Source organism: Vespa velutina, chromosome 21 (genome assembly GCF_912470025.1).
Source record: "Vespa velutina chromosome 21, iVesVel2.1, whole genome shotgun sequence".
NCBI lineage: Eukaryota > Metazoa > Arthropoda > Insecta > Hymenoptera > Vespidae > Vespa > Vespa velutina.
In genome coordinates, this window is record NC_062208.1 from 1422152 (window position 1) to 1434651 (window position 12500).

The window sequence follows — 12500 nt, forward strand, 5'->3', positions numbered from 1 at the left end:
AGCTGCCATTATTTCTTATCAATTTTTAATATTTCAATCTGGATATTATGTTTTGATATTATGTTCATACATAAATAAATGCCATTTTATTATAATAAAGTTATGTATCTATGTGTGTGTGTGTGTGTGTGTTATTGCGACGGGTATTTCATTATTAATTAATTTAATAAATGATACAATATTTTGATATTAAAGAAAAAAAAAAAAAAAAAAAAAAAAAAAAAAAGGAAAATTGAAATTTGATAATAAAACTATTTATTCATGATATTTTATTTGAATAAATTTACTTATTGATGGCATTTTGTATAAGGAAATTATTTACGACGATATTTATTTTACAATCGATCTGATAAAAATACGATATATTTTATCGTTTAAAAACATTCTTAGTTTTATCGAATAAATTGTTGCTTGTTGTTTTGTTATAATAAATATAATTATAATGATTTAATTTATTTATTTTATAATTACAAATTCAAATTTTGTCATTCGATTTTTATCGTTACGAAGTTGATAACTATAAACGATTACTATAATTAATAAGAAATTTATTGTAATGCAATCGTTTATATTAAATATAAAAAAAAAATTATTTTAATGACTACGATCTATTCCATATTTTACATAATTTTTTCTTTTTTCCTTTTTCTCTTTTCTTTTTTCTTTTTTTTTTTTTTTATTATTTTATCTACGAACATAGTTCAAATATTTATGCAGTGCCGTTGTAAAAGAAGTAAATAATCAATTAATTCGTTAATCAATCCGACGAATAATTAAAATTATTGATTTTGTAAGAAATTAATTATAATAAAATTAATTCACAATAATTCCAATAGCATTCTATAATAGGGGAATTTAGAAAATGGTTTTAATTAATTTTCTTGTATTCTTTTCTCTCTCTCTCTCTCTCTCTCTCTCTCTCTCTTTTTAATCCTCCTTTCATTTCTCCCCTCTCCCCTACGATTTTTTAATTACAATTGTTCTATTAACAATTTCTACTTACTTACTTGATGATTTTTCTCTTTAATGAATTTTCATTAATTTTCTTCATTATTTCATACAATTTTTTTTTTGATTATTTAATTTCATTAACTTTAGTTCATTATTTCATACAATTTTTGTATGTCACCCTTTTTACGAACATACGTTCAGATATTAGATTCATTTTGTCATATAAATATTGAATATAATTATAAATGAATTTATTACAAAGGACTAACGTAGTACTGGATTTATAAATTTGGAGTAACATCGTTGCAAAGTCTCGAAAAAAAAAAAAAGAAAACAAGTTAATTTTAGTTAATCAAATTCATCTAGTTCGTACTTCCTTTTCTTTTTTCTTTTTCTTTTTCTTTTTTTTTTTTTTCTTTTTTTTTTTTTTTGTTTTCTAGTGAATATATTGCACCAGACTGTTTTTCGTATCGTTGTTTCCAAAAGAGTAAGTTTTTTTAAAATGTTTCCCCCTAGAGAATGAAAACCGGAGTAATGCCTAATGCGACTTATGATAAACGCGGCCTCAAACTGACATTTATTTAAAGATCATATGAGCACGATAAAGACGATGGCAATTTTTTTTTTCAACTAATAAATTAAATCAATGGATAAATAAAATTAAAAAAAAAAAAAAAAAAAAAAAAAAAGGAAAAGAAAAGGAAAAGAAAAACAAAAAAATTCATTTATAAAATAATTTCAACGATTATATTAATATGACGATCGCGTTGAGTGAATTATTCTAATTACATAAGTGAGAGAAGTTTTTTGGAGAAAAAAAAAAAAAAAAAAAAAAAAAAAAAAAAAAAAAGAGCAAAACAAAGAAAAAGAAAAGAGTCGATAAAAATGAACGCTCTATAAATCTTTCGTAAAGTATATCGAGTAAAAATTGATTCATTGACATATCGATCATTATTATGTTACGTTATGTACGTAACAAATACTAACTTACGTTTTTTCAACATTCACATATAGATTTCAACATTCGTATATAGATACATACATACATATATATATATATATATATATATATATATATATATATATATATATATATAAAACGTACGGTAAGATATTTAACCGACATGTTTGTACGCACGAGATTTCAGTATTATCACTGTATAGGTTGACAAAGAGCCGGCCGAAATCCTTTGATGATATCCCATATCGGCCGATTCGTTGTTTGATTTGCCAGGGAACATGGCCAGGCACTTCGTCTGTCATTGATAACGTCGGTCGATCGGTTTTGATGGCTCTGACTGATCTGACGAAGAATCTGTCGGCGTTTTCTTAACAAACGAATACTCGGATTTTATCGATACGTCTTTAACGTTTGTATTATTCACACGACGTAAGAAATATTTATATGCTTACATAGGTAAATAAGTAGATATATCGTAATATGTAAGTAAAAACATCAAAGAGGATATGCTTCTTTTCTTTCTCTCTCTTTTTCTCTTGTTCTCTCTCTCTCTCTCTCTCTCTCTCTCTGTCTCTCTCTTACTCCATTCGAAACGTCATCGAACGAAAGAAAAAAAAAGAGGAGGGGGGAAAAAAAATGACATCGACGAAAAATAATAAATATAACATAAGAGAGAAATGATGTATTCGAAAGAGAGGAAAAATTCTTTAAAAGAAAAAAAGGAAGGGAAGAAAAAAAAGAAGAAAAAAAAAAAAAGAAACAAAAAAAAAGTCCTATAGAAAAATATGTCCGCCATTTGCTAGAGGATTGATAATCAAAATGATAACCCCCGCAAGAGTACAAGCTTATGCATATAACGATATCATTTAATATCCATCTCCATTTTATATATTCTCCAATCGTTTGTCCAATTAAAACTCGTAAGTGTTGATAATATATCGGTATACTTAAGATCAACGTGACGTATCCGTCTCTCTCTCTCTCTCTCTCTCTCTCTCTCTCTCTCTCTCTTTCTACACACACGAGTACAAAACGTTTTAATCTTATCAGGGTGAGCAAAACTCGTGATGTGATTCGTGGAAAAGGATGAGGGAGAAAGAAAGAAAAAGAGAGAGAGAGAGAGAGAGAGAGAGAGAAAGAAGAACGAAAAGAAATAATGAAAGAAAAGGATAAAAGAGAACAGAATACAATAGAAGTGTAAAGAGAGAGAGAGAGAGAGAGAGAGAGAGAGAGATCGTCGTTGGAGATCTCGAGTTAGTATCCTCGACGTAAGTAAGTATTACTACGACACAACGGGTGGGCTTATGTGCGAACAGCGTATTAATTATCCCCTGGCTCCTTATAACGTAATTTATGGGAGTAGGAAAAGGGGACGACGAAAGGGGAACGTTATCAATCCAGTGAGATTAATCACTCAAGTTTATACCAAGCTCTATACACTCTCTCTCTCTCTCTCTCTCTCTCTCTCTTGCTCTCTCTCTTGCTCTCTCTTGCTCTCTCTTGCTCTCTCTCCTATCCACTTTACTCCATAAGTAAGTGCAGCTATACTTGCTTCTACGGCTTCCCGTGTCTCCCAGCCATCAAACCCGATCTTGATTTATGGGAGAGAGAATGTGCTAGCTAGCTCCGTGTTCCATAAGGTGTTACTATACAATCGAATCGTAACGTCTCTCTGAAACAACGACAATTACAACTACGGTTATAACGACAATAACAAATAACAAATAACAAGCAAACCAAATTAAAAAGAAGAAGAAGAAGAAGAAGAAGAAGAAGAAGAAGAAGAAGGAGATGAAGAAGAACGATGACAACGACGAACAACAAATAACAAATAAGAAAAGTAACAACAACAACAACGACAATGACAATGACAATGACAATGACAATGACAATGACAATGACAATGACAATGACAATGACAATGACAATGACAATGACAATGACAACAACAATAGTTGTTTCTCCCAATTGAAAATTTAGAAAAAATTTAGTAGGCTCGATTCTTTATTTTTTCTTTCCTTCTTTCTTTCTTTCTTTTTTTAATTCTTCGTCTCTTTTTTTTTCCTTTTTTCTTCTTCTTCTTCTTTTTTTTTTTTCTTTCTTTTTCTTTTTTATCCACTCGTTCCTTTCCTTCTTCTTCTCTCCTTTATTTTATATATCTCTTTTCTCTTTACTTTTATTTTTGCCAACGCTTTAACACTTATCATTTATCGACAATGATATTCAATTATGATATGTAAGTACTTAGATAAGTATTACCTCCCGTAAATATCTAAACTCTTCTCACTTCTTTTCCATTTTTATTTTGTCATTTTTACGTACTCCTTTCATCGTGGCAAATGTTTTTTATTATTAAAATTAGTTAAGGTCAAAGTTCATTCTGATTTAACGAGTTTATAAAACGAGTACACGCGAACTATCGTCATTGATTTTCTTTCTACGTTCAAAGAGAGAAAGAAAGAGAAAGAGAGAGAGAGAGAGAGAGAGAGAGAGAAATAGAAAGAGAGAAAAAGAGGGAGAAAGAGAGAGAGAGAGAGAGAGAATATCACAACGAAGTTACGGCCATTGTTGTACTAGGTCACGAATTAGTCTCGTGTTTTTCAAAAAAAAAAAAGAGAGGAAAAAAATTTTAATTTTCAATTAAAGGAATTCATTTGAGAAAACGAAGAAGAAGAAAAAGAAGAGAAGAGAAAGAGAGTGAGAGAGAGAATCGTTTTGTGGCGCCTCAAGAACCGACGGAAAGCTAACTCGACGATGAAATAAATAACATCCTCTCTCTCTCTCTCTCTCTCACACACACACATACATACACACACACACACACACAGAGTGGGTATTAAACGAGAAAGAGTGAATAGAAGATGAAAAGAGAAGGGAGTATTTGTGAAGGAGATTGCAAAAGCGCAAGCAGGGCGCACTCTGTCGAATGCAGTCCGAACTCAGCTGCAATTCTTTCCTCGTGCTGGTTGCACCGAGTAAGTAAGTAAGTAAGTAAGTAAGTAAGTAAGTAAATAAGTAAGTAAGTAAATAAGTAAGTAAGTAAATGTATGACTAAATAAGTATGTACTTACGGGCCTTTATAAAACGTCAAATTCCGACGATAGAGAAATCCAAATGTAATAGTTCCGATTCTTTCTATCCTTGTCTAACTTATGCTATATAGAGATTCTATATGCTATAGAGTGATAGAAGAGGGGAGAGGGTGGTGGTGGTGGTCCTCCTCTTTCCATCTGGGAGGGTACTACGAAAGATTTTATCCCCACTTCCAAGATTTCCCGTTGGACTATCCGCCATCGTCACGTTTCGTTAGAATCGAGAGAGAGAGAGAGAGAAAGAGAGAGAGAGAGAGTGAGAGGAGGGGGAGGAACGGAGACAGAAAGAGGAAACATTCGTACCCCTTTTATCGAGTTGTGCTGCCACCTGTATCAAATTGACACTTTTCAATCGTCAAATATTATTTCTAACGAGGACAACATTAGAAACAATCGTATTATTTAAATAGTTGAATTAAATGACGATATATAATAAAAATTATCTAAATTCTAATTTACACGTCATGAACGGAGAAAGAGAAAGAAAGAAAGTACGTCCGTGTTATCTCATATCAATTCTAATGATTCCACATAATTATTTTCATTATTATATCGAGACGATTACGTAGATATTGTTATTAAATGATAACGTCTTATTAACTAAAGAATTTATTATATTTTATCAGAACGTTTAATAAACGAAGAAACAAATCGTATGTATTTCCATTCATTGGTCGCAATAAATTTAACGATGAGTAATGTGAAAAAAAAAAAAGGAAAAGAAAAAAACAATATATATATATATATATATATTTTTGTAATTATTCTAATACCAACGTATGTAGAACGGAGTTTTCCTAATAATCAATTCATGAGATCTATAATACAATAATGATATGTTATTATATTAAAAGTGAGACGGTGTCATTTTTAAAGAGTCGTCAACTCTTATGAATTATTATTTTCTCTTTTTTTTTTTCTTTTTTTTTTTTTGGTGTAACGACGACGGGTTTAAATGGATGCTAAACTTCTATGGAAGTCTTAATGACGTATTTGCGTGTAACAATTTTGATTATTATCTTAACGTTGGATGAATGCTCGTGTCGCGTCTCTTACGCGATGACTCTTAACAAATATGTTATATATATATATATATATATATATATGTATATATATAGTTCGCGTGTTATGAGAAAATCGTGAAATAAATGCAGGCATAGATGACGTTAGATAGTTATTTAGCGAAAGAACGATAAATAGAGATATGTATACTTACGTATTATATATGCAGTACGTCGTACATACATACATACACATACACACATACACGTGCATACACACATATATACATAGTTTTGTTAATTCATGCGAGACATGAATACGTGTGATAGGTAATGTTGAATATCACTTTAAAAGGTGTTCGAGAATTCATCGTTGAGTTATTATAACTAATGCCCGTGTCATATATATATATACATATATATATATATATATATATATATATATATATATATATATATATTTAGTTTTCTTTTTCTTCTTTTCTTTTTGTGAAAGGTTTCATTTTAATAGTTATCATACTTGTAGTTAAACGATTCTTCGGCGACGGAAATCGATCGTATCTCACACTTTTTTCTTTTTTCTTATTCTTTTTGTTTGTTTTTCTTTTTCGTTTATATATATATATATATATATATACTTAGATACATACTTACTTACGATTTAACTTGTAATATTATCCATCGGCCAACGAGCATAATCTTTATTGCATTTTAATTAACATAATTAAGGAGAAAGATATATATATATATATATATATAGAGAGAGAGAGAGAGAGAGAGAGAGAAAGAGAGAGAGAAAAAGAGAGAATGATAGAGAAAGAAATATAAACGAAAGAACTTTAAATATTATTAGATTTAAATTCAATTATTTTAATTATTCGTTCATGCGATGTTTCGTGTAATTATTAAATTAAGGTCAATGTAAAAATTTATTTGAACGTATCAATCGATGTGGTCGATCGTTCGTTTCTTTTCTTTTGATTTTTTTTTCTTTTCTTTTCTTTTTTCTTTTCTTTTCTTTTTTTTTTTTTTTTTTTTTTTTTTATCTTTTTTATTGTTTTCGTCGACAAGAACAAGTAGAACATTAAGATCGATATCGAGCGATCCAAATCATTGAGATCTTGGAAGGCATACGCGACGCTTTTCGATGAATCGAAATTTTTTTATGAATTATTCAAAACACAGTTATCACATACAGGACAAGCATGATGCAGTAACGACAAACGTCTCACTCTTACTGATTCTATGATCCTTTTTATTTCCATAATCTTCCTTTCTTGTTTTTTCCTTTTTCTTTTTCCTTTTTGTTTGTTTGTTTGTTTGTTTTTTTTTTTTTTTTTTTTTTATCCGACAACTTCTTGCAGCATCCTTATTATAATCCTTTTTTTTTGTTTTGTTTTTTCCTCTCTCTACTTCGTGTCCGCGTTATTTCCTTACGTCGTACGTGTGCTCGTTGAAATTGATTTACTGACACCGTATTAAATAATTACAAAGTATACGTATGAATTTGGTCGATGAATTAGAAACGATTAGATAAATAAATAAGTATTTATCTGTTTGTATACATTAATAACGAACAACATACGTGCACTTCTTCTTCTTTTTTTTCTTTTTTTTTTTTTTTCTTTAATCAAACTTATCGTTAACTTATCGTCAGTGAAAAACAATTTGATTGACGATCAACGATATTGACGATTAGATTGAACATTAGATGAACTCTAATCGATCGTAACATTTCGTTGATCGGTGAAAGAATACACTTCTCGGCGAACAAAAAGAAAAAAAAAAAAAAAAAAAGAACCAAAAGAAAAAGAAAAAAGGAAGATAGATAATAAGAAACATTTACACACCATAATAAGACAATCATAATGTTAACACATCTCGAACGTCATGATGGCTGATGGAGGGGATAAGGGTGATATGATGGTGGTGAGATAGGAGGGGTATCACTCGAGGCACTCGATTTTACAGTTACTTTATTTCGTACGTGTTACGAATTTCTTTTCCTTATTCTTTTTTCTTTTTTCCTTTTCTGTTTTTTTTTTTTTCTTTTTTTGAACGTTCCTTTCAAACGTTTCAAATGTTTCAAACGACATTCAACGCCATAATTTTTCTCCTCATTGGTGGTACAAAAATGAATTCTTCGATGTTCGATGAATATATCGGGATAAATTCGTTAGAGCACTGTGAACGGTTTAACGATATTTAACAAAGCCGACCACCATATGTAATCTCCTTAATGAAAACTCACAAGACCGAATTTAAGAAGAAGACGAAGACAAATGGCAGACGATAAAGAAGAAAATGAAAAAGAAAAGGGAATTGAAAAGAAGAAGAAGAAGAAGAAGAAGAAGAAGAAAAAGACGAAAAGAAAGAAAGAAAGAAAGGAAGAAAGAAAAACCCAAAAATGAAGATGAAATCGAGCCTTAACTAAAGCACGATGTAACACCATTCGCACAGTTCTAACATTCATACAAAATCACACGCATACACGTACACGCACGTAACCGTACACAGCGGACATAGGACACACACACACACACACACACACAGAGAGAGAGAGAGAGAGAGAGAGAGAGAGAGAACACACGCAGAGAAGACACGAGCATGCACGCACGCACGCACGCATGAACGAACGAACGAACGAACGAACGAACGACGAACGCACGCCGTACGCCGCACGTCGCACGCTCATACACACACACACACACGAACGTAGCGCCCTCTCGAAGACGACGAACGAAGGGCGAAGCGGAGAAAGGGAGAGAGCGATCGACGTGCGTGTAAACAGGGGATGAGAAGACTAAAAGCAAGAGAGAGAGTGAGAGTGAGAGAGAGAGAGAGAGATCGAAGGAGAGAGAGAGAGAAAGAGAGAGAGAAAGAGAGAGACCAAAAGAGAGAGAGAGAGAGAGAGAGAGAGAGAGAGAGAGACCAAAAGAGAGAGAGACCAAAAGAGAGAAAGAGAGAGAGAGAGAAAGAGAGCAAATGATGATGAAAGAGAAAGATAGAAGAAGATACGTCGGGGAAAGCGTTAACAAACGTAATACACTGATGTTACACATTTGTCCTCTTCTGTAGGAAGATCCTGGGTATCGAAAGCGAGAACATCTCTTCTTGGTCGTAGTCACGAAACGAAAGAAGATTTAGCCGGGCGTCGAGAAGGACAGGAGGGTTGCTTGCGCACAGCACGCGCCCTGGGAAAGGAAGGAAGGACGAGTGTAGAGCGCGCGTGAGGAGAGAACGAAGCGTAGCGAGTAAAGAGGAAGAGGAGGAGGAGGAGGTGGAGGAGTTGGAGGAGGAGGAGGAGGAGGAGGAGGAAGAGGAGGAGGAGGAGGTGGTAGTAGTTGTAGAAGTAGAGGTGTAGATGGAGAAGGGGAGAAAGTGAGAGAGAAAGAGAAAGAGAGAAAGAGAGAAAGAGAGAGAGAGAGAGAGAGAGAGCGAGAGATTCGCGGAGTCGGTTGCGAGGAGAACAAGAGTTAGTAGAGGGGGTAGGAACGAAGGAGGTGGAGGCGTGGCGACGAGTGTCCGCGCCCACGGAGGGGAAAAAAGCCGAGCTCCGCACCTACCAAATGAGGAGTAGTGGGGATTTGAAAGAAGTGTGGTAGGGGTATACGATTTATCCGGTGGTACTCCGCTGGCGTTTCCTCTTTTCCCCTCTTTACGGGACTATGGTGCATCGTTGGACATGCCAGCTAGTCAAAACGAGAAATATCATCATATTCCTCTATCTATCTCATTCTAAAATACGTTTTATCTTTAGATATTTGCTCTCTTACACGGTCACAGGGATATATATATGTATATAGAACTATAACGCATACATGCGTATAGATGTTTTATGTGTTGGTGCGTTTTGTAAATGTTGAATAAAGTTCTACGCCGTATGAAAAAGAAATGAGTGAGAGGACTCCGATCTACTCTCCCACCTCCACCTCTTCCTCCTCCTCCTCCTCCTCATCCCACCACCCGCCGCACCCACCCGTCCACCCCATCCCACCCCCACCCCACCCCACCCCACCCCACCACCATCGTACACTCCCAAACGATACGTCCTCCCCCTGTTCACTCTCTCGTACGCTGCCGCCCCCTTTTCCCGCCTCTTTCCCTCCAACCGAGTTTTAGCCGAAAGAACTGCGCAAAACGCACTTTCGCTACTCGCCGCGCGCGAACCAAGTTTCTTCCTCCCTCGTTCTCTCGTCCACGTCCACGCGGACACCCGGCCGTGTTTCTCCGTCGGTCCGGGTCTCTCATAAAACGCGAATACCGTGTCTACCGTGTCGCGCGATATATTTAAAGGAGATTTCGACGTAAAATTCTGAAAAATTTTTTCAACCGCGGGCTGGGCGTAAAAGGGGGAGAGGGGGAATGGGACGTGGAAAAAGATTTGTTCAATTTCGCGATCATAGATCGTAACCGTATGGGAATGTTAATAATCGTTATCGTTTTAATCACGGTGGAAACATATTCATTTGTGTAAGAAGAAAGGGATATAGTTTGTGAGAGAGTTACAGAAAGATATATATATATATATATATATATATATATATAGAGAGAGAGAGAGAGAGAGAGAGAGAGAGAGAAGGTAAAGATTTTGAGGGAGAAGTGAAGAGAGAGAAGAAAGAGAGAGAGAGAGGAGAAAAAAGTCGGTAGGTCGTTGTAGTGGGAGAGTGAGAGACAGGGAGGTGGAGCTGAAGAGAGAAAGAGAGAGAGAGAGAGAGAGATCGTGTAGTCGAGTGTCGCGCGTTGTGCGTGAACGCGCGTTCAGGGAGAGGGTGCCAACTAAGTCGAGGGTGGGAGGTTACAAAGTAGTGACGATCTCTTTGAGAAGGAAAGATCGAAGGGAAGGAGAATGAGACAGGGAGCAAGGGCAAAGGAGAGGAAAAGAGAGATAGATAGAAACACAGAGATAGAAAGAGAGAGAGAGAGAGAATAGTGGAGGAAGAATCGAAGTAGTGGTGGGGGAATGGATCGCAGGGGGAATAGTGGGGGTACCGAACAAACTACCGGGAAGAAGTCAGCGGCAAGTAAAGCAGCGCCGCCGAGGCTAAACTTTCGGATCTATCGAACTAAAATTGTCGTGTAGTAGCTCTTTCTCACTCTCTCTTTCTCTCTCTCTCTCTCTCTCTCTTTTTCTCTTTCTCTCTCTCTCTCTCTCTCTCTCTCTCACTCCCCAGGCCTGGGCTCTAGGCACTCCTGGTAAAGCCCCCCTTATCGTCGCGTCCCTCGACAAGCAACCATCCCCACTACTTTTGGTAGGAGTCGCAGTGAACAACCGAAGAGGGAAGAAAGTGAGAGACACTACGGTGGGGCGAACGTCACGAGGCGCGAGAAAGATAGATGAAGAAGAGAGAAAGAGATCGAAAAGGAGGCTCGGCTCTGGACCTAGTTGGAGTGGGGGTATAGAGAAAACAGGGAGAGAGTATACGTTCCTGGCCAGACTGAGCATATTTTATTGTCGCGTTTGCCAACGCTGGTTGCTGCTGCTGCTGTTGTTGTTGTTACTGCTGCCGTTGCTGCTGCTGCTGTTGTTGCCACTGTTGCTACTGTTGTCGCCGTTGTTGTTGCTGTTGTTAATCGACGGCAGATCTTCGCCAATCTCCGCAAAGAAAAGACGAAGAGAGAGAGAGAGAGAGAGAGAGAAAGAGAGAGAGAGAGAGAGAGAGAGAGAGAACACTCGATCAACCTTTCTCCCCCTTCTCCAAGAAAAGAAACAAGGAGCGGAGATATCGTAATAGCAGTAGTAATAATAATAGTAGTAGTAATATTACTAGGAGTAAAATAGCAATAGTAGTAATAGTATGCCGTTGGAAGAGGAGAGAAGAGAGAAGGAACAAGACGCACGACATCCAGTCTAACTAAGCTAGGAGGATTCGCGTGGCCGCTACCAGCGGAGGTGGCACCTGTCCCCCACCATAGCCAAGTGGCAGGGCCTGCCCTGTCCTGCCCTGCCATGCCCTGACCCTGCCCTGGACCCACCCACCCAACTCGAGACCCGACTCGTACGGAGCAAAGCCGTCTTCTCCTCAGAAAATATTCTACCCTTCTTTTTTTTTCTACTTATCTACGGCCGAAGGAAGGAACTTCACACATTTTGGAAATTGATCATCATTAATCGCGTGCGCGCGCGCGCGCGCTTGTTCGTTCGTTCGTTCGTTCATTTTTCTATTTGCTTGTTGCTGTTCGTTTGTTGTGTGCGTGTATGTGTGTTCGTGCGTGCGTGTATGTGTGCGTGCGTGCGTGCGTGTGTGTATGGGTGTGTGCACGCGAGTGATTGTGTTCACGTGCGCATTCTTCCTTCCTCTTCTCTAACAACAAAGCTTCGCCGTGATATCACCTGAAATCATTCAAAACGTTTTGTGCGATATTAACGAAGATTATCATGGAGGAAATCAACTGAGCTGTAATAGTCAAAGTGACATTTATCCCCACCATTTGCAGCGCGCCACTCTCACTACATTCGAAGTCACCCTTTTAAACAACCCCTCTACGCGTGCC

General features: G+C 36.3%; 1 long non-coding RNA gene across 1 annotated transcript; it reads right to left on the reverse strand.

The window, feature by feature from the left end:
* Positions 1 to 3123: 3123 nt before the first annotated feature.
* LOC124956208 lies at positions 3124 to 6833 on the reverse strand. Its single transcript, XR_007103160.1, has 3 exons — positions 6660 to 6833; positions 4984 to 5332; positions 3124 to 3584 (listed from the first exon to the last, which is right to left on the reverse strand). It is a non-coding gene; the product is annotated as an uncharacterized LOC124956208 (long non-coding RNA).
* Positions 6834 to 12500: the final 5667 nt, after the last annotated feature.